This window comes from Rousettus aegyptiacus, unplaced genomic scaffold (assembly GCF_014176215.1).
Source record: "Rousettus aegyptiacus isolate mRouAeg1 unplaced genomic scaffold, mRouAeg1.p scaffold_m13_p_1, whole genome shotgun sequence".
Taxonomy (NCBI): Eukaryota; Metazoa; Chordata; class Mammalia; order Chiroptera; family Pteropodidae; genus Rousettus; species Rousettus aegyptiacus.
In genome coordinates this window covers 38,686,288-38,711,769 of record NW_023416284.1, presented here as the reverse complement: position 1 = coordinate 38,711,769, position 25,482 = coordinate 38,686,288, and the positions used below count along the sequence as shown (strand labels likewise).

At 42.1% G+C, this 25,482-nt stretch overlaps 1 protein-coding gene across 2 annotated transcripts in view; it reads left to right on the top strand.

Moving 5' to 3' along the window:
• The window catches only part of DAB1 (DAB adaptor protein 1), a 1,029,186-nt gene that overhangs the window by 151,399 nt on the left and 852,305 nt on the right, over window positions 1–25,482 (top strand). For both annotated transcript variants that reach the window (XM_036228292.1, XM_036228285.1), the window contains exon 2: window positions 23,851–23,970. The gene's annotated coding sequence lies outside the window, so the exon portion shown is untranslated. The remainder of the gene's footprint in view (window positions 1–23,850; window positions 23,971–25,482) is intronic.

The window sequence follows — 25,482 nt, the reverse complement described above, 5'->3', positions numbered from 1 at the left end:
GTTCCTACTAGGAGCATGTTAGGATACTAAGTTTGGTTAATTTATGAATAGATAATGGGCTGTCTGGAAGAGAGGTCTCTCCTCACCTTTGGAAAAGGAAATCCCATTTACTGATTCCTAACTGCTCTTTGTCAGGTACTCAGCTCCCCTGCTCATTTAACTGTCACACAGCCCTATCGGGCAAAGATTGCCAGCAAACCAGTGGAGATGCGTGGAGCAGATTTACCCTCACATCCCTCAGAAAAAACCAACCCTGTAGACATTGTTGATCTAGGACTTCGAGCCTCCAGAACTGTGAGACAATAAGTGCTGTCGTGTAAGCCAGCAGCGTTGGTACTTTGTTATGGCAGCCCTAGGAAACTAATTACAGAGAGGCTAAGCAACTTGCTCAAGGTTGCAAAGCTAATATTCAGATTCAGATCTATTTCATTCCAAAGGCCGTGGACTTGTCATTGCCCACCCCCCATCTGCTCCCAAAAAACTAAAAACCAAAAAAAAAAAAAAAAAAACCCACAGGACTGTCAGACCCATGCATATGAAGGAATGGGGCTGGTGAGGATGCTCTGTAGTTAATCTCAGACCCAGAGCATCCTCTTCCTGCAGCCATTACCGGTCCTCAGCTCTGCCTAAGGAAAGTAATAGAGTCACTGTGGATCAAGGGCCCTTCCTTCTCCCTGCAGGGAGGCAGACAACCCCTGGCTTGGCTGGCTTCCCTAAATAGTGGCCTCCTGCAGTTAGAATGTGGTGACTTTCGGCTGAGGAACCAGATGCCCCACATAGGAATGTGATGTCACTGCAGGAGGGGTTGTTCCAACAAAGGTTATCAGGGAGAAGCTGTTCAGGCTAATGTCACCTTTTGTCTAATAGCCCATGGGTCCTGGCCAAGGCAGCCAAGAACTGGCAGTTTACCCCAGGACTTATGCACACTCACTTATGAAACCCAAGATGAGCTTTCTATTTGCAGTCCAGAACTTAATGGGCAGTCCAGCGGTGGGCTCCCATAAGCCCCACAACAGGTGGAGAAAGGGTATCGAGGGAAGGACCCTCGATTAGAGAAAAAATCAGTTTAGTCTACCTCCTTTGGGTCTCCTTTCCTACTCACATAGAACACTTCACTTCTGACACTTCTGGCCACTGATTTGTCAGATCCCACAGGGTAGGGGCTTAGTTTCACAAGACTGCTTCTACTCCAGTTCAGATGCCAGTCACAGGTTACCCACACCTCTGTTCGACTTGGCTACAAAACAAGGTTCCCATGACCCACCTTATTTGGGTCAATTAATTTGCTAAAGTGGCGCACAGAACTCAATTCAGGGAAACACACTTACTAGTTTATCAAAAGACATGATCAACACAAATGAACAGTTAGATGAAGAGGTACAAAGGATGAAATTTGGGAGCATCCTGAGCCCAGAAATTTCTGTCCCCATGGAGTTGGGAGTGCATCACACTTCTAGTATGTGGATGTACTCACCAACCTGGATGCTCTCAGATCCTCGTGCTTTGGGGATTTTATGGAAGCATCGTTACTTATGTATGATCTGTTATTAACTCCATTTCCAGCCCCTCTCCCCTCTCTAAAGGGTAGGGATGGAGCAGAAAATTCCAAGCTTCTAATCATGACTTGGTCTTTCTGGTGACCAGCCCCCATCCAGAAGCTATCCAGGAGCCTGCTCAGAGTCACTTCATTAGAACAAAAGACACTCATATCACCCAGAAAATTCCAAGGGACTCAGGAGCTCAGTGGCAGGAATCAGAGTGAGAGACCAAATATTAGAACAAAAGATGCACCTAGTGCTCTAATCTCTTAGGAAATTACAAAGTTTTAGGAGCCCAGTGTTGGGAACTGGGGACAAATACACACACATGTGTATGTATGTACATACACATGTACATGTATATGTATAGACATACACACATATACACATACATATATAACACATATATAAATGTATATATAAATGTAAATGTTATATGTATATTTTCCTATGATCTCACAGACCCTCAGAGGGAATTTGTCCCCACCCCAGCACTTGTTTCTCATTAAACCCTCCTACCTATCTTTTCTATGAGGCGGCTTTAACCAGTTCTTCTCTGCCCAGGGAGAAAATGGGCTCAGAAAGCCGAAGCAGGTTTTCTAAGGTTGCACAGCAAGGTGCAGGAAACCTGGGATTAAAAACTGCTCTGTCTGTAGAATCTACAGGAGTCTCTTTGGTTTTTTTCTCAGCAGCACAGACCACAATACAGAGAAGCAGTGGACATGAATCTGGCTCTCTTCTCTGCCTGCTTCCCAACTTGGAAGGCTGGCAGAAGATGGAGAGAGAACTCGGCACCTTGTATGAGATAGCTTGAACTTTGGTTTTCTTTCTAAATTTTAGATCGTACTATGTTTTAACAAATGAGTCCCCACTGGCTACCAGAAAAACTTCAAATTCTTTAACCTGGACCCAACCTAGCTTTTACATCCATTCCCACCTTTTCTCCTTCCTCCTCCTCCTGACACTTCCCCCAATGCAGAGTCCAGCTGCCAACATTCCGAAACTAACCAACTGCCCTGAACATGTGCCCTTTCCGAATTTCTTTGCCCAGACTGTTTTATTTTTCCCCTTGGCTTGATGTGACCTCCCCTGCACTATAGAAAATCCTTCTCAGGTGTCAAAAGTCAGTCTCCTTTGTGTAGCTTTTTCAGACTCTCCTGGTAAATTCTCCCATCTCAGCTCTTTGTGTTGCTTAGCAGCGTATCACAGGGACTGCGGGCGTAAGCTCTGGAGCCAGGATGCCTGGGACTGGGAATGTAGCCTTGGGAAAGATGCTTAACCTCACACTGACTTCATTTTCTTATCTGCGAAATGGGGATGGTGATATCGAGTGCCTACTCCACTAAGTTATTGGGAGGATTAAAAATGGCAAGCATTTAAAGGACTCCATTCAGTACATTGGGCTGTTACTAATTCTTCATTGCTTGTCTGCCCCTGTTAGTGTGTGTGCCCTTTAAATGTGAGGACTGTTCTGTTTGTCTCTGTACTTCCCATAGTTCCTAACACAGGGCCTCGTGCCTCATTGACAAATATTTGTCAGGTAAATAAATAATAAAGATGACTAGCTTTGCAGAGGCACTGTCATGTATGTCTCTAGCATCAACCAAGTGATATTAATAATAGAATTAGCTAATGTTTATTGAGTGGTTATTATGTGTCATGCAGTATTTTAAACACTTTGCCTGTTAACTCATTTTGTTGTCTCAACAACCCTCTGAGGTAGTTACTAAAATAGTACTATCATTTTCTTTGTCATTTTATGGATGAAAAAACTAAGCACCTGGGGTTTCAGTGACTTATCTGTGACTACACAGCTGGAATAGAGCAGAGCTGTATTCAATGCAGACCACCTGGCTCCAGCATTCATGCTCATGGCCATTTCCTTCTACTGCATTCACGGAAGGTGTGAAATCAGGGCATAGCCCAGGGAATCAGGGAGAGGGTTTTGAATCACCAACCCTTAATAAGAGGCAGGATGGAGATGGGGTGGGGGCTTGACTAGATGGTGGGGTTTAGATCTTCACTGCAAATGGCTCTGCGTAAGTTCCTCATTTTTCCCTTGAAGGCAGTCCATTTATCTGAAAGGAAATGAGATAGAGCAGATGGTCATCAGGCAGCAGGTATGGTCCTACTTGAGGACAGGAAGATGGCTAAGATGACTCCTTCCTTTTGTTTTGATTTGTGTTCCTAGTGTCTACCTGAAGGCTTGACACATAGTACACATTTAACATATGACAGCTGAATGAATGCATAAGGATTCAGGATTTCCGAGGTTTAGTCGCATGCACAGGTATCCAATTTCCATTTATGTTACTGTAAACCACTTCTCATCTGTATGTCAGAAAGCCCCAGTTTAGGGGGGAGGGACACATCTTAACATGATGAGATTTTGCTTATCCAAGATGCGCGTCTCCCATCATTGGCTTGTGCAGCCACCATCTAGAGTCCTGCGCCTCTGAAACTCTGGCGGATGGCATTTCTATGAATGATGAGGCCCCTGGATGGTCTCAGTAGTGAGCAAATATTAACACTTTGAATCAATTGCACCTTCTTGATTACTGAGAAAACTGTTCAGAGGCCGGCAGAGAGTTATTGTGCCATGTAACAGTCGAGTGTGGGTGATATAGTGGGAGAGGGCAGCATAAATGAGTTTAAGGCAAAGATGGATTTGCACTTGGAAACCGAAATCATATGGTGGGTTTGCTGGTGGAATTGCAAAGCACACCTGGAAGAATGCCAAGAATAATGCAGATGGGCCACTGGCTGTCTCAGCCCACGCTTTCTATTCTGGACAGCTGTAAAATGGGGAAATTAATAGCGTCTACCTCATAGGGTAGTAAGGAGAAGTAAATGATTTAATACAAATAAAGCTCTGAGATCAGTGCTGAGCATGTTGTAAACACTCAATGAGTATTAGCATTAATATGTACTAAGAACCGTGAATAAAACTAAAAAGAGACTGGGTCATATTGTCCTCACAGACCTTGCAGTGTATGAACAGTCAGTCACATAACCATTATGCAGTGTGATAGTTGTCATGATGGCACAAATATAGGGCCTTGGGCCACTCAGAGATGAAGTTTCCCTGCTTGGACTTGGAGGGTCAAGAAAGACCTCACAGATGAAATGGCACAATAGAAGAAATAAACAAGCAGGAAGTGGTCAAGTGGAGAATAGGGGAGAGGATGCTTCTAAGCAGAAGGAATAAGCAATTTCTGCAAAGACCTGGAGGTAAGAAAGTGTGGTGTTGTGGGAACTCAGAGTTCAGGCTAGCTAGAATGTGGAGTTGGTGGGGGTACTAGTTTCCTAGGGCTGCTGTAACAAATACTACTGAGTGGCTTAAAACAATAGGCATTTATCCTCTCAGAGTTCTCGAGGTTAGAAATCTAAAACCAAGGACCAAGCTCTCTCTGACAGTTTTAGGGAAGAATCCTTACTTGCTTCTTCCTAGCTTCTGGTGGTTGCCAGCAAGCTTTGCCATTCTTTGGCTTGTAGCTATGTTGCTCCAATTTTTGCCTCGGTCTTCACGTGGCTGTCGTGTGTGTGTGTGTGTGTGTGTGTGTGTGTGTGTGTGTGTGTGTTTTCTCTTCTTATAAGGACATTGATCGTTGCATTAGGGCCCACCCTAATCCAGTATGACCTCGTTTTAACTTAACTAATTTTGTTTGCAAGGACCCTATTTCCAAAAAAGATCACATTCTGAGGTTCTGGGTAGACATGAATTTTGAGAGGATACTATTCAACTCAGGACCATAGGAGCAGCCAAGGGGAGTGGAAATGAATGAAAATAAAAAGAAGATGGAGCCAGACTATGAAGGGATTCATAATAAATAATAATAATAAAGCAGTATTCATGAGCACTTACAATGTGTTGGGACCTATGGTAAGGTAAGCAGTTTATGCATATAAAATGCAGACTCCTTTGAAGGAGGGGAATCTGGATGAGTGAGGCCAGAGGGAGAAATCCGAGCTTGGAGTTTATAAAGGGTATCATCAGTGAGGGTCCCAGGAGGAAACAGATGGCATACTCGGTTTAGGACAATTCAAAGAGCGTTCATTGAAAGGACTACCGGAACCTGGAACCAGAACATTGTGTGAAGAGGGCTACCTTGAGAAGAGCTATGAGCATTGATTGAGGAAGTAGCCAGCCCAAAGTGACCAGAGAGAGGGAGGGAGCCAGGAAAATAAATACCCTGACTTGATTCCCTCTTCTCTCTGGTTTCTCATTGAGACCCTGCAGGCCCACCCCAGCTGGAAGCCAGAGAATAAGAGGCTCCACTGATGTAGTCCACATGTACGAGCCTCATGGGGCACTGAGCCTAGCAGAAAGGACTGTAGAGTGGATCTGGAAATAAAGAGAACATCTTGTACTAGGACGCTGACGAAAATGCAGAGCCAGAAAATAGGCAAGTTGCATTGTGATGAGAAAGCCAATATAACTTTGCCATTAAGAATGAGCATGGGACCTGGGATGAGACGACTTGCATTTAAATCATTAATTCACTCCATCTCCAACTAGCTGTGTGACTTTGGGCATATGACCCCTCATGGGGTTATTGAGATGATTATACACACTAGTACAACTAAAGCACCTAACACCGTGCGTGGCCCTTTTAATAAATACTCAATAAGCATCCACTACTATGGGTATTATCATGAACAGCACTGAACAGCAGTCTGTTGCAGTAGGGCCTCTTTTGAAGGCCTGTGGCAAGTCACTGCCTATAGTACTAATTCATTCATTTGTACTTGGATCCATTAAACATATACTTATGAGCATCTATGGTGTGCCCATCACTGGTCTAACTGGTAGTGGCAAACGAAGCAAACAAAATTCTCTGCCCTGAGAGAGCTTACATTCTGATGGGGAAAATAGAACATAAACAAAGAGAATAAGAAAATAGACTGTCAGAAAATGATCAGTGCTATGAATAAAAACAAAGCAGAAAAAGAAGACGGGAGAGGGAGTATACTTAGGATAGGGTTGCAGGTTGAAATACAGTGGCGAGAAGGATCATTGAGCAGGTGATATTTGAACAAAGGTCTGAATGGATTGAGGGAGGAAGTCATTCTGATACCAGACGGATGGCGGTTCTCAGTAGAGGGAAAGACAAGTGCAGGGGCAGTGAGGCTGGAACCCTGGAGCATCTGAGAAGCAGCGAGGTTGCAGCATTGTGGGAAGTGAGTATGATGAAGTCAGGGAAGTATCAGGAGCCAGGTCTTCAGAGCCCGTGGTCTTCAAAAGTCTGTGTTCTACATGACACAACAGCACATCCTGCAATCCTGGACATCTCATATTAACGTTGTTCTGCCATCTGTAATATGGGGATAATGATCCCCATTTTGTTTATCTCCCAGGTGATTATAAGGGTGTAGTAAAAAGATGGGCTATGATGTTGTGTTGAAAATAATTATTAGGCAACATAATGTTGTTTTTTTGTTTTTTATTTTTTTCACTTAGTAATTTTGCTGTAGGCCACCTGCTGCTGAGTAGAAAGACTGCCCTTGCCCTCGAGGATGTGGCTGTGCTGGACCATTGCTTGACAGCGGGTTGTCATCTCTTTTACACACAAACTCATCTTCCTCTGCCTCTTCAACTCCAGGGCTTGGTTTTTAAAACAGCAGTTTCCTCCCACTGTGTTCCGTGCCCCAAACCTCCTCAGTGGAATTACAGACCAGCAATTCACAGAGGCCTGTTATTTATCCTATATGCAATAAAAACCTTCCGTAGCTTATAGAAAATAAATGTGCTTTTGAGTGTCATCCACGCTTCTTATTAAACTTATCCCCTCAGTGGGCACATATCTTTGTGGTGCCAAGCAATTTTATGTCCAAATAGCCAATGAGCTGATAATGGGTTTTATGTCTAGCTGTAACCAGCGGCATTGCAGGCAGCACTTTCTTCATTGTAGTTAGTTAGGACTTGTCGATTTCTCAACCCACAGCATGTAAATATATCTCATTAATGTAGTGGTCTGTGCTTGTAAATAAAGAAACTTGGGTCCCCATGCATATCTGCTGGTGGAAACATGCAATTCGAGGGGCCTTAATGGAATTGAGGCAAGAAACCTGGACTGAGAATAAATCGCATGAGATTATAAAAAAGGATGGAGCAGTAGAAAGAACAATTTGCACTAGTGGAGTCTTTAAGCCATCAGCAGTTTCTTTTTTTTCATTGCAGATACAGGAGCTGCTCTGTTATTTCTCTTGGTAGGGGAATGGAAAGGGCAAAGACAACTAAAATTTATTGATAATTATTCTGTGTACCAAGCACTTTACATATACCATGGTTTTTGATCTACCGGGGGGGAAAAAAAAACCTGACGAAATTGACATTTTAACTCTTATTTTGTATATGATGTGAAAAGAGATTCAAGATTAAGAGACCTATAGTTGATATATAACTGAGCCACAGTTGAAACACAGTTTAGCCACATCAAGTCAGACCAGCTTTTCATCCCAGGAAACTTCATAAGACTTAGTGTCTCCATCTGTAAAGCAGGGAGGATAATGCTACACCTATAGATTTTGGAATGAAGAACCAGCATGTTGCTGATATATAATTCGTGTTTGGCAAGAAGAAAGCCTTGACTTCTGGTTTGAGCTTTAGTTTTCCTTGCTAACTTCTTCCTTCTCTTTCTTCCCTTCAATTCTACATACAAGTGAAAATAACCAGCAGGCAATAATGTAGGACCATGGCTGAGGTGATATGAGGGGAAGTTAGATTCAAACCTAGGTATTATCAGTAGAGAGTATAGGTGACATTATGGGATCCTCAGACTTATGTTTAGAATCACAGTGTTGGTGTCGTTTGTAGAATGATTTTATGGAGAGTTATTTAAATGTAAATATAGAAATAGGTTTTCTTTTCAATATATTTGGGAGAGGGAAGAAGAAAATGAGTCAGTATTCATTGGTACCTACCATGTGACAGCTGCTTTCATATATTATCCTTATTCCTTTTTAAGACGATGTAAGTTTCATGAAGCTTCCCCAGCGCCTGGGGGCTCTGTAGGGACTGTTCAGTCATGTGCAGGTACTTGGGTTCAGAAGTTTGAGAAGCACTCACAGACACATTGGGCTCCTTGGGGTAGAAACTATGTCTCATTCCTCTCTGTATCTTCATGCTGAATTCAGGGCCACCCACCGACAGCGATCCTATGGATGCTTTGGTCCACCCTTCCATCGTCCTATCCGTGCATCCATCCTTATGCCGGAACAAGCCAAAATGGCAGCCTTCAACTGGTGGAAGAGCTCAGTTTCGGGAGACTTCAGACAGCTGTGGTTCTGAATTCTGATTCTGTCACTTATTTGCTGTGTAATCACCTCTCCGAGCCTCAGTTTTCTCAATTTTAAATTAGTATAGAAGGACCAACACGACCATCCCAAGCAGAAAGGTGAGGGAGGGGGAGATGTTTACTCTAGTCCAGAAGTATGCTTTGCGATTAAGAAGGCAGGAAGGAGTTGAAGCCTCAGGAAGGAGCTTCTGGGTCTCTGCAGTGAGAAAGGACCATGTTGAATTGTGACTCTGACACCCCCTCCATCCACACTCTGGGGAGGCGGTGTGAAGTTAGGCTGGGGCTTCATTTCACCCATACCACTCGTTCCATGAGATGCTCCTCACTTGCACGTGCTCCAAAGGGCATCAGCAGCAGAAAAGGCCAACTGCCCTCACTCCATGCTCCATGCCGCACTGTCCAACATGGCAGCTGTAGGCCACATGTGGCTTTTGAGCACCAGAAATGTAGCTAGAGCCATGTTAATGTGTTAACATGATAACATTTGGTTAAAGAAAATATATTGTTTAAAGTATTTTCCCCTGTTTATTTTACTCACATAAATGTGGCTAATGGAAAACTTAAGATTACATGAGCGGCTTGCATTCATGGCCCACATTATTTATTTCTGTTGGAGAGCACTGCTCTATGTAATCCATTGAGTAATAAAACAGAATTTCAAAATCGCTAAAATTAAAATGTACATTTTCAATCTATAAATATGTTGCACAAATATTATGACATGATAAGACTTAGGAGGGGTCTTTGAGCTTATCTAGAATGTCTTTATTTTAAAGCTAAAGGAACAGACTCCCGGGAGATGAAGCAACTTTGCCTAAGGTCGGTAAGTAAGTGACAAGATTGGGCTTTGAACCTAGGCCTCCAGCATCAAATCAGCTCCCTTCATTTAGTGAGTGTACCATAGAATATAGGCATTGTGGGACTTAGGATGTATTCCTGAGAGCCTCCCACCTTTCTGACCCCAGCACCAGTGCATGGCATGTGGCAGGAACACTTTTATTAAACATTCACTTGGTCTGAGATGTTTTACCATACTGAATAAAGGATACAAAAATAATTAATACTCATACTCTACTCTCTAGAGAAGATACTAGATGAATGGTAACCAGTTAAAATAGTAAAACAGAGGTACTTGCAAAGTGCTGCTGAAAGCTAATATGGAAATATATTCAACCTCACTAGTAATTTAAAAAATGCAAATAAAAATCTCGATGTTTCATTGTTTACTTTACTCATATTATGTCTAGTTTCGGAGGGATTTAGAGTAATTCATAATTCTATGTTAGAAAAATAATAGAATCAATAGAAAAAATATAAAAAAAACGGTATTATTTCTGTGAACATGGCCTCGTGGGGAGGGGGTGCGAGGCTTCAGCCCAAGTAAGTGATTTGGAGCATATGAACATTTTGGTTACCTTGGTGCCCTCTACTCTAGTTTTCTTGGCTTTAGGGGAAAAAAAAGGTGTATGCCATAGGATATTTAATATACACTGGGTAAAATGTTTATCTTCATTTGGTTTAAGAAAATTCAGAATTCCCTGGCTTTTCTTTAGTATCAAAATGAGAAAGTTCCTTGGGAGAAGAAACAGAGTCTTAATCTCACTCCAATGTCTTTCACGGGACTTCACACTTAATAAAGACGCAACTCACTAAAGCTTTGCTGAATACAGGAAGGAGCCCACATTATTGTGTCATTTATGCACTTTACAAGCCTCTTTATAAATATGAGCTCATTTAATCTCAAAATCCTGAGAATTTGAATCTCAATTTGCAGATAAGAAAACAGAAGCTCCAAAAGGTTAAGAAATGTGCCCCAAATCCCTGGCTACAAGAAAGCAGAGCTGGGATTTGGACTCATAATGTATCTGACTCTAAAACTTATATCACTATGTCATGTGAAGTAATAGAAGAATAAAGTGAGGGAGGGAGGAAGGGAAGGAGGGAGGGAGAGAGAGAGAGAGAGAGAGAGAGAGAGAGAGAGAGAGAGAGAGAAGGGGAGAGGAATACAAGGGAGGAATGGAGAGAAAAAGAGAAGAGGGAAGGAAGGGGTGAGTGACTATGAATTAAAAGTCTTTTGGCACATAGTCTAAGTATACAGACAAAGAGAAAGGTCAGAGTTTCCTTGGAAAAATTATTCTTGGCAATTTAGAGAGAAATTTTATAGAATGTGAGGTTAGGAACTCAGCCACCGTTGAAGACTTGGCTCTCTGAAGTTCCCCCAGGACGGCCTCCTCTCCTGCCACCTCATTATTGCAGAAACAATGTGCATGGCCAATAATTAGGAAATCTGCATGCTTGTAGTCTCAGGGGTGGGTAATGACCTTTCTTGTGAGTCTCAGGTCACAGGTTCAGGCCTGGATGCTGTAGAGTGAGCTGTGTGGAGCTGCCAACTGTCCCCCTGGACTGGACTTACAGTCCATTAACCCCTGTCCCTTCAGCAGAGCAATAATAATAAGAAGGTGAGGCCCACATCACAATCCCCTGCCAGCAGAACATTGGAGTGAGGGTACAGCTTCCCCAAAGGAAATCACCATGTTCTACTGTTGACCCTGACCAGCCTACTCTCCCCACAGTGCTCTTGGTCTGCCTGCAGGATAGCTTTTCTCAGGAGTATGGCTCCTCCCAAACTCTGCTTCTAACAGAAGTGCATATAAATTATTAGAGAGCCAGATAGCTCGGGCTTTACATTTGTAACATCCTTTATAACAGAGGTCCTCAACTCCCTGGCTGCAAACCTGTACTGGTCCATGGCCTATTAGGAACTGGGCCACACGGAAGAAGGTGAGCTGCGGGCCAGCAAGCAAAGCTTCATCTGTGTCTGCAGCTGCTCCCCAACACTAGCGTTACTGCCTCAGCTCCACCTCAGATCGATCATCAGGCATTAGATAGGAGCACTGGTCTCTGATGCCAAAAAGGTTGGGGCCACTGTTTTATATTTTCTGACTGTATGTTTCTATTTGTGAGTCCATTTTTAGAGTGGAAAAAGCAAAGACTTTGGAATCAGGGTTTTAATGCTACCATCTTTCTCTTTTTATTAGTTCATATCTTTGAACCACAGTTTCCTCACACGTCATGAGGAATAACAGCATCAGCCTCATTGATTTATTTGGATCATCATTGTTTTTTGGTGTTAATAATAATAGCTAACATCGAGTACTATGTATTGGGTTCTGTGCCAGTTGCTTTATACGTATTATTGATAATCTTCACGACTCTACACATAGATATTGTTTGTATCCTGAACTTACAGAAGTGGAAATTGAGTTAATACATGCCAAAACTGAGACCTGAAACCTGGTCTCTCTGACAAAGTTTTTAATCTTAACCACTATACTATGCTGAGATTATAAAGCACCAAGAGCAAGAGCCTGACAGAGTACGTTGTCAATGATATTTGTTGTTTTCTCCACTCCTTTTCTCTTTGACTAATATATCAATTGGAACACAGTCAGAAAATAGAAATCTTTCTAGGTATTTCAGACAGAGGGAATTTAATACAGGGGTTGGTTGCATGGGTGATGGAAGAGCTGAGATGCCAAAGGGGGACTTCGAAGGAAGCCAGAGATTAGTGATGGGAGAAAACCATTGTATTCTTTAGGCTAAAGGAACAAAGGAAGGATGTGGTGCCACCAAATCCTAAAGAGCTGTGTGGAGCTGCCAGCTGGGTCATCTACAGAATCTAGAACTACAGTGGAGCCACAGAGAGCAGCTACCCTCCTGGAGATGTGATCCAAAGCCAGGAGATTTGGATCACATCTTCCACCCTCCTAGTCTCCAGTCACTCCACAGTGCTTCAAATTGGTCATTCATACTCAGAAACTCTCGAGCAAGAGAGTTCAGGAAATGTTATTTCCTGCAGGTTTGACAAATGACAGAACAGAACTGAGATCAAATAGACAAGTGTGCAGTGTATCTAACAACCCTAGAAATAGGTAGGTTGAGATTATTCTCTCTATTAGATTCTGTCAAGTAGTCAATCCATGACACAGTAGTGATCCTATTTTACAGATAAGAAAAAGAAAGGCCAGACATTAAGTAGTACCAGAGCCCCAAAGAGGGAATGATTAATCCCATGGGATCCAAAGCAAGCTTCAGAATGAGAGGGACTTTGATGATTTCATGGCTTCTGGACAAGTAGGGTTTTGTCAGATGGCTCAGCTTAGGAGGGCACTACAAGAAGTGAGAAGAGGAGAGGTAAAGATATATGGATCCATGAATTGAAGGTTTTGGGTTATATCGTCTTTGAATTTCCTGCCAATGCCAACATTTTTTTTTTTTAACTTAGAAATTTTATTGGAGTTTGGAGATGTAGTCTATACTGTTTTCATTGGACCTTAAAGGATCCACTTTCTAATACTGAATTACATCCCTAGGCTCCTATTTACATTGGCTCCATGATATCCCTTCAGGTTGATAGAGAAATTGACATACAGATGGGGAAAATGTTGCTAACAAAAGAGACAGAGAATTTTGGTCTCCTATCTGCCTTCTTATTGCCAAATGTGTTAACAGTTGGGAATCAGCAACACAGCAGCCATACATTAATGTCTGGGTGATCCATTCCTTCTATGAATGAATATTTGATCTATAGATATTTCTATTAAACACTCCTTTGTACTTAGTTTGATGGATAAACTTTGCTACTGACATTATCCTTCACATTTCACTCTTTATCATGAAACACTCTCCGCATCTTAGAATGCTACCTCTGGTTTCTCTGGGTTCAAATCATCACCCCACACCCTGGTGGATGCACTGCTTGTCTTGAAATGTAAAAGTGATGATAATAAAGACTTCAGTGGGGCCCCATGCCTTCAAGATAAATCTAAGCCCCTTAGAATATCTTGGCTTCCTCTTAAGTCTCCAAATTCCCTGACATTGAACTCTGAGTTTCAGGTATATTGAAGCACTGACCCCTCTCTTTCATGCTTCCATGTAGAAAGACTTTGCACATGCTGCGCCCACTGGAATATCCTTTCCCAGCTTCTGTCACTGCCAATGTCTATTGCTTCCCAGGGGATTTACCATGCCCACACCCTCCTTTTTGCATGTGTTTTCAATGTGCCATGCACACATTGCCAGCACAAACTATCAGTATTTGTAGCTAGGGTGTACATAACCTCCTTGAAGGCCCAGCATATAGTAGAAGCTGGTAAATGGTAGCTATTGGGAGGAGGTTTTTTTTTTTTATTATTATTATTAATTTCTCTTTTGTTTTATTCTATTCATTTATTTTAAATTTATTTAATAAAACTCTTGCTTTTATTCATTTCTACCTTTCTTGGACCTAACATAGCGTCTAGCACACAGCAGGTATCAGATAAATGTTTGTTGAATGTTTGAAGGATTGGTGATTTAGAAGTAAAAGTAAAACAAAATATTTAAAAAGCCTCCACTATTAAATATGGTAATTTTAAGAGACTGTCCTTAATTCAGGTCTGTCTCAGCACCCCCAGGTAGGTGCATGCTTCTGACGTAAATAGAATCCTGCTTTTGTCTGAGGGACATTAAAGAAGCCTGTGTCTCCTCATACATGGTCCTATCATTTTATTCTATTCCCTTTGCTCCTTAGCCCTGCAGCCACCTATGACAGGCCCCCAGGTTAATTAGCAAACTCTTTTCCTGGGGCAGAGCTGACCAAGCTCGTGACAGAAAATAAGGAAGAGCCTTAGCATATGAGGGTGAATTTTTGTGCCTTCTACTATTTATCAACCATCCAAAGGTCCAACCATTTAAACTGCCTCAGCTGAGAGATTGGCGTGAGGCACAAGCCCCTCCGTTAGCAGAGTCTCCTGGCCGACCACTCAGCAGCCTGAGGTCAGTGCCATCTTGTTGTTCTGTCTCTATTTGATCAGAACACTCTTTCCCCACCAGCCCTGATGCAGCCTCCAAATCCTACAGAGTCTAGAGCACACCAGGGAGCTAGCACCAGCCTTAGCACACTGGAGGACTCTTACTTGCTAGTGCCAGGGTGTTGTCACGAAGTCCCTGGGCAGTGTGAGGTAGTGTTTAGAGGTCTGTGCTCTGCAGCCAAACTGGCTGGACTGGAATCCACACTCTGCACTCTATGACTTGTTAACCATGTGACCTTGGGCAGGTTACTTCACCCTTCAGGTTCTGCATCTGTAACATAGGGATGATGATAAGAGTAGCTTGGGTGTTGGGGTTTTAAATGAGTATATACAGGTGTTATACTACAGGCCCTCTAACCCCTGGGATGCGGACTGATACCTGTCTGTGGTCTGTCTATTAAGAACTGAGCAGCACAACAGGAGGTGAGCGGCAGGCCAGCGAGTGAAGCTTCGCCTGTATTTGCAGCTGCTCCCCAGCCCTAGCATCACCACCTAAGCTCCACCTCAAATCATCAGGCACTAGATTCTCATAGGAGCACTGGTCCCTGGTGCCAAAATGGTTGGGGACTGCTATTATGCTATATAGAGCTGTGCCCGATGTGTAATAAGCACAATATACGTTTGGCTCTTAACTGGTCATTCCACAAACATGTGATAAAAGCCAGCTAAATGTGTTGTTCTAGATGCCATGCAGGGAAACATGAAAAGATGGGCTTATGTTCTTGATAATCTCAGCTTACCAGGAATAAGAGACAAATAAGCAAATTGTCGTGGTAGAGTTTGATGACTATAAAATGCACACTTGCTCAAGATTCCATAAGAGCACTGAGCATCTGTCCAGGATCATCACGGATGTCATGAAAGACTTCACAGAGGAGAAGACACTGGAGCTAGCTCTTAAAGGTGGAGTGGGAATTTGGCAGAAGGGCTAGTAGAAGAGAATATCCTAGATAGGTAGTAATGCATGTGCAGAGGTTCAGAGCTAGGGCCCCATGTGTCCTGTTTGGGAAACTGTCATGTGTCACTAGTGCCTAGGTGTGACAAAGCAGGAACAGGTGAGGTGGGGCTGTCAGACAAGGGCAGCCCTTGGGCCCCAGCTATAACTCTTAGGAGCTTGGACACAGTTTCTGTGGGCAATGCATTCCCTGAGACTTGTGAGATTCATTGAAAGGAGAGGATGGAGATGGATGTTTCTTGTTTTACTCTGAGCTTTTAAGAGAAAAAAAAAAAAGTAAATAATAAACGAAACTTTCATAAGATTGGTGTTAGACCTGAGTTTCAAAACATTCAAATAGAATATTGGTTCATGAGCTAATTCTATTTGGGCATGTGGTGTATTTTTAACTCTCTGATTCTTCTTACCAAGGTTCTCAATCTAAAGGAAACTCATTTACCCTGAAGGTTCTGTACCAATTATATAGTTTTATAAGGTCAAAATAAAAGTTGGGAGTCATTTTATCTTCATCCGTACTGGTAGAAATTACAGAATCAAGATGCTTTAATGAGAAAAAGCACCAGGAAGGGAAAAGTGAAAATAGAAATGTCAGCACCATCAGAGATTTCTCTACATCTGGGCGCTGGAAGATGCGGCCAGGGCTGGGCTGTGAAGTCCTTCGACAATGCAGTCACTCCTCGAACAAGCTGCCAGGGCTTCAAGAGGAATGGACTTGAAACACAGCATCCTTCCATGCTTATTAAGATTTAATCCTGCTTTCAACAGGATTGCAATGTTATTAAATTAGATTTTTTCTTCTTCTTTAAAAAGAGATTTAACTTTTGCTTTCCTGACATCATAATCAACATGGAGCAGATGCAAAGGGGAAATTGTGTGACCACTGGTAATATGGACCTATGCTTAACATGTAGCATGTGAAGTTATTAAAATGGAAATTAATTCCCTTTATTACAATCGTGCCCTATCAATTAATATGGTTGGAGGTGCTTATGCATATGCAATCATTCCTCGCGGCTGCCTGCCCCTTATTCTATGTGTGTGGAAAGCATTGGTAAAGCAATATGTACAATTTTAGATTCTGTGGCTAGTTTCGCTAGCACTATTCCTCTTTGCTCCCTAATAATACTGATAATGACAATAACTAAGAGTTATTAAATCCTTTCTAAGTGCCAAACACTATTCTGAGCAATTTACATTCTTTGCCTCATTCAGTCCTCACAGTATATTACTGACATGGGTATTTTTATTATCTCTGTATGAGGAAGAAGATGATGAGACACACAGAGATAAAAGCAACTTCCTGGGTCCCTCAGTCATTCTAACTCCAAAATCTGTACTCTTCACTACTGTGCTACTCTGCCTCTTTTAGGTTCCAGTGAAGGGATGGGGATAGGGCATGAGTCTTAGACAACAAACTCTTGGAGGCTGAGAACGAGTATAGTGGACCTGAGATGGGATAGAGGGCTCTGGGTAGGGGGGCACATGTTTTATTATATCGATTCTAATATTGTCTGGCAAGGCCAACAGTTTAGGAGATTGCCATTAATAGTTTGTTACAAATTCTAAAAGAAGGGGACATGCCACACCACAGAGGCCGGACGGGAAGCTCCAAGCTTGGTCGGAAGCAGGGAGTTGGGGGCGAGAGTTGGACAAGAGCCTTTATCATGAAAAGGAAGCAGAGGCTTGGGATCGGCTACTTTGAATCATTTCAGCAGGCACTGGGGCATAGGGGCTGTCCTTAGCTGTCTGATACCTGGCCCTGGGATGCCTAAGGCAGGCCGATAGTGGCCTGGAGTGTAAGAGGTTGGGGTATGGGATCCAAATTGGCTGGGAAGGGCAGTCCCTGCAGGATCGAGATCCTGATGGCAAAGTATCAGAAAGACAGAAAATGAAATGACATGGTTAATAGAACAAGGACTCAGTGAGGATACTGTGGGAGCGAGTGACTGCCAGCAAGACAGAGGCTGCCCAGGCTGGGAAGGAGGTAGGCAGACAGGGAGATAGGTTGACCACTAAGAAAGGCCTGGATACACAGTGGCCTTTGTGAGGCCTGGACAGGGGCGGGGAACTGCGGACACTGACATCAAGCTTCAGGATGGCCTTTTGTCTTCTGATGTCATGCATGTTTAACTTCATATGTGTATCAAACTTTAAGATGGAGAGGGGTTAGAACTGATATTTTTGACTAGACATTTCCTCCTTGGGAGTGGAGACTTTATCTTTTTCATGCTTGCACACCCTCCAGGTTCTGATGTGAGTCTTGGACTCCTGGAATAGAGAGGTTCTGGTTCATGCCTCGTTTGTAATTCTTGGTTCTTCAAAATAACACCCAACCAGGCTGTCTTTCTTCAAGTGCCGTTTATAAACTGTGCTTTTGGTAGGAGGAAGCCTACTAACCCAGGACAGAGGAAACCCAGTTGAGGGATCACAGTCATGGCTTCAATTCTCATTGTCACTGGATTCATATGGAGGAAGAGGGCAGTACCTGCAAAACCAAATCACATTTTTGACAAAAAGCCCTAGAGACAAAGAGAACTCAGATCAGCTATAAAATGATGTCATTAAATTTCTTCTTTGGGATGAAAAGAAATAATTTCTGGACTAAGTGCTGCTAGAACAATTGTAATCTAGAAACATTTGATCCTTTTCTCGGTTTATTTTCCTTCTGATTTTCCCATTCTACTGTGAGATTTGGCCAGCTAGAACTAGAACCATGTCAGTAATTAAGTTGTCGAAACTCTTGTTATCAGTTTTCTATCATTGCATAGTAATTACTCTAAAACTTAGGGGCTTAGTTTAACAACACTTAATACCTCACAGTTTCTGAAGATCAAGATCTAAGGGTGGTTTTGCTGGGTTCTCTGGGCTCTGGGTTATGGCTCAGGCCGTGTTATTATTCAGAGCTGCAGTCATCCCACGTTTCGACAGTGGCAGGATCCATTTCAAGCTTACTCTGTGGTTATTGGCGGGGCTCATTTCCTGGCAGGCAATGGACCTGAGGGCTCAGTTCCTCTGGCTGTTGGCTTGAGGTTGACCCCAGTTCCTTTACCGTGTTGGGCATCTCCATGAGCAGTTCACAAATATGGTAGATAGCTTGATTAGAGCAAACAGGCAAGAGAATCGGAGAGAGCGAGTGACTGCGAGCAAGACAGAAGTCACACTCTTTTGGAACTGGATCACCACAGCAACAATCTGTACCTTTGCTGTGTTTTGTTAGAAGCAAGTTATAGGCCCAGGCTACACTCAAGGGTAGAAAATTATACAGGGGCACGAATATTCAGAGGCAGGGATTGCAGCAGACATCTAAGAATTCCAATGATCACTACTCCTTCCAGCAATTGTAAAATCCTCAAATTTGACTCCATCCCTAGATATTACACCACCACGCTTGGGTTACAATTAGGGTGACTGTATGTCCCAGTTTGCCTAGAATTAGCCCGAGTTAAGTGATTAAGGAAAAAAAATCACTCTAAATGGAAAAAAACAATGTTTTGAATGTGTTAAAACTCAGTAGAAATTTTCTTCATTTTCATAAGGGAGAAAATTTAAATTTGCTTAAGAAAATTTAATTTTGTCACTCTTAATTTAGTCAACAAATACTTATAGAGTGCTTTCTAGATGCTAAGCTACAAAGTGAATAAAAATACTGTCCTTGTCCTTGAAGAAATCAGAAGAGAACATGAACACTGGTAGTGCTGTGTAAGAACTGTTATGAGGGAGGGCAGCTCAAGGTGTCCTGGAATTAGAGATGGTGACTCTTGGATTGTTCCGAAGGATGAATAGGAGTTAGTGGGTAAAGAAAGTTTCCACCAGGAACAAAGGGTATATTCAAAATAGAACCATTGAAGGAGGATTTATTTCCAAAGGTGATGGTATAAGGGAGCCAGAGGTAACAGTGTAGGTATGTGGTGCTTAGCCGATACCACCCAGGCCCCACAGATGAAAGGAAACTACAGTTATCTGAATCTGGAAAGTGAAAGTCCTGTAGCATTGGTCTCTTTGAGAGGAGAATCTTCTATGGAGGGATATAACCAGCTCTTGTCAATCTTGTAGGAACGAGCCAGTGGAATAAATAATCTGACCTTTCCCTGTCATCCCCTGCCAAACCCAGCTGGAAACTAGGGGACCTGGGAACCCTCACTGTGGCCCAGACAGATGAGCCTCTAAGGGCACAGAGAAGAGTGGAAGGTTGAAGGTGGCTCTGGAGGGGCAGCTAGAAGCCATTTGACATTACAGGATCAGCCAAACCCATTCCAGAGAAAGGAATAGTAGTGAATTGAGAGAGACGTGAAATGATCTGATGACTTTGGACTGCCAAATATGACCTAAAACAAGAGGAAAGGAGGAGCTGAGGCCAGAGAAGCAGGCAAAGGTCAGATCATGGGTCTCCCTGTTTCTTTTGCAACACTGTCCTAACTGACCCAGCCCATCCATGCCCACACTGCATTCAGATGGCACCTCTGTAATACAGATCTAATTACACATCCCCAGCCAAGCTGTGCATTGAATTCTACCCCGAAGGTGGTAGGAGAATTTTTAGCAGGGCATATGTGTGATCTCTGCATTATGGACAGAGTGGCTGTGGGGTGAAGAATGGATTGATGGGAAGGGGCCTGGTTCAAATTCCAGCTCTGCTCTACTGCCTAACAACTTTTCATCAGTCCCTTGACCTCTCTGGATCCTAGTTTTCTGGTTAGTAAACATGGCAGCCAGCTGGCAACCCCTGCCGGCTGAACATGAGGATTAGATGTGGTAGACATTTTGGAATATACAAAATGATCAATGTAACTTATTCGTACACAGTTCAACAATTGCTTTTAGCAGGTAATAGGAGTGAGAAGGGAATTAGAACTTTGTATATCCCCCTGCGCCCCCCACCCCCACCACCACACACACATGCCAGGCATTATACTTGAACACGATATGTAATATTCCCTTTACTCCATGGAACAGCCCCTGAGATAGCTATTATCTCATTTTACAGAAGAGAGAACAGAGGCCTATTTTGATTACTAGTTACAGGTCATGCACTGTGCCTGAGGGATATGAAGGTAAGTAAGAAATAGTCCTGGCCTTTAGATGATCATAATTATGGATGCTTAGGTCATTTAGATCAGTGCTCTTCACTTTATAATATGCACACAAATTACCCATCTGACATGATGTTAAAGTGTAGATTCTGACTCCTAGTACTAGACTTGGACAAGAGATTCTGTGTTCCCAGCATTCTTCCATAATATCCAGAATATATTGACACTGCTGGTCTATGGACCGTACTTTGAGAAGCAGAGAGGGTCAGATTCAGTGGCACGCACACACACACACACACACACACGTGCGTTTTTTGTCAATACTTGCAGCCCTGATAAATTGAAGCAGACGGAAGATCTTTTACAGCAATTCTATCTTTAGGAAATGAGGACACAGAAGGGGAAAACCATGTGCCCTAATATTTGCCCAAATTGCAGGTACTAAGGCCAGGCATTCTGCTCCAGATTCTAAACCATCCCTTGTTTGGGCTGAGCAGGATATTGTTTTTCTGCCCTTTGGATATATCCCATTATGAGCTTTGATCAAAGCAAACCTTTCCCTTTGAGGCTTAGGGCACATGTTAATGGCTTTGTTACTGGCATGTATCTGCATATATTTGCAAAGCAATTTAGCTGCTTCTGAGGGGAAGGAGGGATAGCTGCTGGTGCTTGAGCCAAGGGTGTAAGCATCTCTTGAAAGCCTGGTCTTTCACGTCTCAACTTAAAGGGAATCTGGCAGCAGAGAGCTGGAGCAGTCCTGGTGATTGAAGGAACTACGAGCTGAGTTTCCAGCTGCTTAGCTGGTTTAGTATTCCCAGATTTTCACTGGAGATTTTTGCCGTAGGCGGTTTTCCTACTTCAGGTCCCGCCTCCCCCTTTTCCTATTCATTTTACCCACTGCTGCCCAAGTCCTTTCGTAAAGCACTTCTCTGAACAGGTCACTCTTCCATCCAAAGACTTCCTGGTGTTCTCAAGTAAAACTTAGCAGTCACGATCCTCTCTCCCTAACCAGATCCCAGTATGGCATCAGTCTCCTCTCCACTGCCTTTCTTAGATCTTCATACTCTAGCCAAACAGAAGCATCTCTTGTTTTCTCTAAGCCTCGTAAATGTCTCACCTTAGAGACTTTGCTCGTGTCATTACCTCAGGGAGATGTCTTCTCTTCACTCATGTCCAAATTCTGTCTATCCTCTAAAACCCAGCTCCAATCCTGCTACCTCTGGAGAACCTTTTCAGAAATTCCTACATGGAGAAATTCTTTCCTCTTCTGAACTCCCTTAGCTTTTTTTCATAACTTCCTTATTGCATGAAGTTCTTTATTTGTTTATGTAGTAGGACTATCATGGACCATTGCATATCTTGATTGCTGTCCATGCCTAGTCCTTTACATACACACACACACACACACACACACATGCACATGCGAAGTGCTTAATAAAACTTTGAATGAGTGCACGAATGAATGAAAGATAAGGCAGATGGCTTCTGAACTGTGATTTTTATGGCAGCATATTTTCCAGCGTATTCACTCTTTCAGTACATTTTTATTGAGCTCCTGCTCTGTTACCGGTACAAGGTTCTAGAAGTGCAAAGGTGAGCGAGGAGAGTCCTGGCCCCCCGGGGCTGTTCTGGGGATAGGGCCATCTCATGTTCTTTGTTTAATTAAGCTGGCTACACTCCAACTAGTTGCTTAATAATAAATGATTTGAAAAATCTGAAAACATCTGATATTTTTACAGATCAGTGACCTGTTAGATGAACAGGCTAAATCTTGTTTAATCTGTGCTTCTGTTCATCAAAGCAGTCTTTTGGTGTGGAGTGTGACAGAAAATTGGATTGTACTTTCATTGTGCTGTTTGTCTCCACATCTTAAAAATAATAATAGTATGTATTTATGGTGAAAACCTTGGAAATAAAAAAAAATGAATACAAATGACTCATAATTTCACAAGAAGAGACATCAATGCTATGTTAACAGTGATTGTTAACATATTTATTTTCAATTTTTTGTTTTTGCTTTTAGGATACATACACACAAACACAGTTTGAGCCATACTTTTTGTAACTTACTTTTACTTTCTTTTTACTTACTATTGCCATTTGAATATTTCTCCATGTTAAAATTTTTTAAAAATAATTTTTAATTACTTTTAGTATTTTATTGTATGGTATATCATAATTTTAAAACCAATTCTCCATTATTTATAAAAGTTAAAATTTAGAACCAACTATACTATGCATCAGTTTATGCATCAATTTTTGTTTGTTTTGGTGCCAAAACCTGGGAACAAACCATATGCATCAATATTTTTATGCATCAATATTTTTCCCGATCTGATTATTTTATTAGCATTCTTAAAGTGGAATTACTGATTTAAAGGGTATGCATATTTTTAAGTTCTTTCTCTCCCTCTTTACCGATTCTTTTTTTTATCAGAGATGGTTAATTCTTTTAATCTTATTTGGTTGAGTCTGGCCTCAATTATTAAATACCCTTTTGTAATTAACACAGAGCCTGTGAGCTCCAGGCCCCCACCCTCATTAAGGCACAGCAAGTAGCTTCAAGACAGTTTTTGAGACAATATCCCCATTCATCAATATCCACACTGCTGGCTAATGCTGCTGCTGTTGATTTTTTTTATGGCCCTGGGTGGTGGATTTTTGTAACAGAAGCTATAAGTGGACTTAACATCAAAAACACTGTTATTAGTGTGTCCAACCTGCATTTTGATCTTTTAGCTAAACTATACTGTAAGTATTCTTTTGTTCTCAGAACGCTGGAAGAGTTAATCCCATTGAGGCTGCATTGTATTAGCTTGAATCACCAGCTTCTACTTGCTTGCTGGGATAAGGGCTGCCCAGCTATGGACCTCTCAAGGTCCTTATTCTCATCTTGGTTCATTATTCACACAGCTCTATACAAAACATAACGACTGCAAATAATGAGAATCAACCGTATCTATTTCTATGGGGTTGCTCTGCATGTTAAGTAAAGCTATGTATAAAATGCCTAGTGCGTTGATGCTGGTATAACTCTTCATCACACGGTGATCCTATAAAGTAGGCATTATTGTTATTGTTACCATTTTAGAGACTTGGAGAAGTTAAATAAATTGCTGAAAGTCACACAAACTGGAAGAAGAGCAAAGATAATAATTTTGGTCTTTCCAATTCCAGAGCCGCCATTCTCAATCTTGACATCAGAGAGTCTCTGGGGAATTTCGTAGACTGGTAAAACAACCACCACCAACAACAAAGTGGAGAAGGACATAGAGTCATCAACTTCTATTCACCAAGGTAAGGAAATTAAAGAAAAAAGTTGACATTGACTATCATTCTTATTTTGTCAAGAAAAGTAATCTTAATATCATAAAAGTATGAAGAACTTAACTTCAGATTTAAAAGAATCCAACCTCAACTTTATGAAAACCTCACAACGTTTTTGTTGTTGTTGTTGTTATTTGTTTGTTTTTCTCATTTTACCCAGAACAGGGCTGTCTTTGTTATAGATAAGTGGCCTTTGGCAAGCACACCTCTATACTTTATTCTAAGTTATTTCTTCTGATCTAGGCCTGAGTTTTTTCATACATCTAGGGCAGTGGATTAGATCAAATGGTATATAAGATCACTTTTCAATTCCAAGGATGGTGTAAGAGGTTGGCTCATTTCTCCTTCCAGCCCAGAAACAAAAAGGTTAGCCTCATGTGCATTAACTGTCAAGTCAGCAGCCTCTGGTCTATCAATCTTGGCCTTGACAGGACAGGTATCTTGCAAGTTGGCCTCCAGGAAAAGAATGAATGCTTAGCGATGGCAAATAAGTTGCTTTAACAGTTGAGAAGCAGAGCACACACATAAATCTCCTGTGGATCTATATTCCTTAAGGAAATCCATCAGGGAAGAGAGGCAACTCATGGAAGATGAGGGCATAACTCTCTGGCTTTTTCTTCTCCCTGAGGTGGATACCCTTTAGAAATGGAAGTGGCCCATGAGATAAGTTAGCTTGAGGACTCTCTCACCTTTCTACTCACCCATAAATCAGGATTCCTCCATCGTCTAGGCCTGTGCTCACTTGCTAACACATTGATAAAATAATAAGGATAATAAGAGCTAATAACAAGTAGTTTATTAGTGTAAATATGATACATTCAGATATGTGCTAAGTTCTTATCATATTTAACACTCACAACAGCCTTGTGCCTTGTGAGGTCATACTGTCATCTTTCTCACTTACAGATAATAAAAGGGAGACACTGAAAGGTGAAGTAACTTGACCAACATATCACCAATAAGTAGGAGAAGTGTGAACTGGGCACAGATATGTCTCTCTCTAGCTCCTGCTTCTAACCAATACACTGTGCTGCCAGGCCTATACTCTATGTCCTCTTTCCCTGTCATTTTCAAATTTCGCAATGCAACGTCCAACTTTTTAATTTTTCCCTTTTGGTAACCATGTAGAAAAATAGCCTGAATCAACCCAGTTAATATACATAAATATCACTATGTACCAGATTCAGAGATCTGGGACACAACTCTGAAGAGCAGACCTCTGCTTTTGAGAAATTCTCATTCTATGAGGGAGACATGTGCATGAGTGGCTATGACATAAAGCAATCTGTAAAAGAGGCATTAGAGAAGTTGCATGAATAAAGTGTCATCGGAACTAAAACTCGGAGGATGAGTGTTAGTAGTAGCAGTGCCCTCGAGGTGCGGGTAAGAACAGGAGCAGTGCATGGTGTCAGAAGCGGACCCAAGCAATCTCTGTGGTAGTTGGACCGTAAGATGTATGTGGGTGATTATGGTGAAAGATGA